This window comes from Octodon degus, unplaced genomic scaffold (genome assembly GCF_000260255.1).
Source record: "Octodon degus isolate 3935 unplaced genomic scaffold, OctDeg1.0 scaffold00127, whole genome shotgun sequence".
Classification (NCBI taxonomy): Eukaryota; Metazoa; Chordata; class Mammalia; order Rodentia; family Octodontidae; genus Octodon; species Octodon degus.
In genome coordinates this window covers 8075789-8078732 of record NW_004524703.1, presented here as the reverse complement: position 1 = coordinate 8078732, position 2944 = coordinate 8075789, and positions in this window count along the sequence as shown.

Sequence of the window (2944 nt, the reverse complement as noted above, 5' to 3'; positions counted from 1 at the left end):
TATTTAGATAAATTCTTTGTATTGAGACAATTCCTTCATAAGTTTCTTGCTTCAAAAAACAAGTATAGCTCAAATAGCCATTTGGAACTAGAAAGGATTATTTCAGATTCAAAAGATGTACTAGGTTATCCTTTTCTGTATTTCTTTTGCTTTCCTCTAAAATTACATTTAAAGGGATAGACAAGAAATATGTGAAGGGACTGGTGAGATAGCTCAGTGGTCTAAAGTGCCTGCTTAGGCAAGTTTAGGCAGGTACATGGGACCTTGATTCTATCCCTGGCACCATGGGCTGCACTAGACCTGTCCTCAGGGTGGGCTGAGCCAGCCCTCCCAAGAAAAGTAATATGTAAATACTTTCATATGAACTGGTGTATTAATGTGAACACGACATCCATCAGCAGTCACTAATTATTTGCAGAAAGAATTTTCTTAGGATTCCTAAGTCCATTTGGTGGATGTGATATAAAGGAGCTTTAAAATAGTGATCACAGCTGGGCATGGGGCCACACAACTATAACCCAGCTTCTAGGAAGCTGAAGATCATGGATGGTAAATTTCTGCACAACTATGGCAACTGAAATATATTAAAAACATTCAACCAACTGCGGAGATACCTCAAGGAACCAGGTTTTGTATATAAAGATCTTCTCTTTGATTATAAATGATGGCACCGGGCATGGTGGTACACACCTGTCATCCCAGCACTGGTGAGACTGAGACCATAGCGAGACCTTGTACCAAATATAAAGTTATTTTTTAAATTACAAATGTGACTACAGAAAGAAAGAAAAACATCATTTAGGGAAAAACATTGCCTATGAATGAACAGATGCTTCCTTTTTTGATAATACATATTTTCTAAAAAGTAAATGTATTACTATTTCAATGCATTAAGCAATATTTTATTGTTTTAAAAACTACTTAGCATTTTAGGGGCCCGGGGAGATAGCTCAGTGGAATAAGTGCTTCCCTGGCAAGCACAAGGGCCTGAGTTCAATTCCCAGTTCCGAAAAAAAAAAAAAAAAAAAAACTACTTAGCATTTTAAAACAAGCAGATTCTATTAGATTTCTTTTATCTCTAAGTTTGAGGATATTATCCCTTGGTATTAATTTTGGGCAATATTGTACTTAACTTTGCCTAAACCTTTCTGTAGTGGATAGTAACCATTCCTTTGAATATCTTGTATCTTAATTCAGTTTTTGAACTTCTTATTTTTGTGGTTCCTCACAGTTTCTGAATTCTTTATTGATGTAGACCTTCTCATTGACTATAAATGATGAAAAAGTCAAATACTTCCCCACTCTTTCTTGAAACAAATATCACTGTGTACTATCATGTACACCTATATCATGTGATTTAAGATGATCTATCCTGTGTTTGCTCTAAAAAGTTCAATTGTCATAAGGCAATTATTTTGTTTCTTTCACAGTGCCTTCAGCTATGCCTGGTTCCCATGAGACAGAATGACAGAAATTCTAGAGGGGGTTCATATTATACATGTTAGCTTTAACTTCTGTTTTATCCCTGCCCAAAGGTGGTGCAGCTGGCATTTTTACAAGTTAACTTCTGCAGAATAACCTAAGAGTTTGTGTATTTATCTGTCATAACGTTCTCCTGTTTCCTGCATATTGTGGAGCAATCAGTAAGGAACCACAAGCCTTGACTAATAATAAAGCCTTCCAGGCAGCTTATCTCTGCTTAGTAACTGTGAAGGAACAGAAAAATGGTTTAGTGAAAATGCTCCTGATAATAAAATCTAAAAAGTATGTGATACAAAAATAAAAGTCTTTGCATTTCCTCTTCTACTTTTATAAAAGCAACATCCACTTGTTTTCCTAACCATGGGTTTGCATAGACATTTTGATGTCATCTTTCCACATCACCATTGCTTATCACTCCATTTTTTTCAAATTATTACTGAGCAAGTAATCGAGGAAAAGATTTAGCTTATATTTTCTATATTGTAAAACTCTAAAGTTGATTGATATTTTTATATAGAAGATGTACTGAGTTACAAAGGACTTTGTTTTTTGAATTTTATATTGAGTAGTACATAGATGGGCTTTACTAGGATGTATTTTAGTAAGTAATTATGTGTGACTAAAGAGAATACAACTGCAGTTATTCATCTATTTGCTCTAAATTGAGAAAGAAATGGAAAACATAAATAAAGAGCAAGATAAGATATAGATAGTGGGAAGCAGAGTGATAGATCTTTCTCAAATGTGAAGAAGATTAAGAGTTTGAGAGAGGGGGAGGGCATGGGAAAGAAATGAAAAACGAATTAAGATGTATACGTCCATACATCAAATCCCCACAAAGGATATGATCATTAATTACTGTAGACATGTACTAATAAAAAATTAGAACAAAAAGACTGAAGACAAGTGATCTTTCAAATTGAAATATATGTTAAGACATTTAACAAAATTGTATTATACACTCTTCTGAATATATCATTTTGTGTCAGTAGAGACATGTAAAAATCAGAGTATTATTAGAAAATTAGAAAAAGGAGATATATTTTTCATTGAGTAGAATCATTCAGACAACAACTTTCAATGTTTGACGAAACAATAATTTTCTTTTACCTAAATGCATGGCACATGCCATCTTCTGGAAACCGCTATTACCATTTGCAACAATCATAAGATCATAAAATTTAATGTTTTATAAGTCACTTCTATTTCAGTAACCCTTATTTTGATAAAAGGAAATGTTATTAACAATCAGGGAAAAATGAAATGTTTGCAATATTGAGCACTTTAGGCAACAAGCAATTTTGCAGTTTCTAGCATTGTGTATATATTTATAATGTCAAGATCTAGGACCATATGTTTATTGCTTTCTTAAATAGTTGATAGTAATTCAAAGTAGTGCTTATCCCTGATACTATTTGAATCTGTCTGTGTCACAACATTGCACATAAAAGAAAGCAGTTCA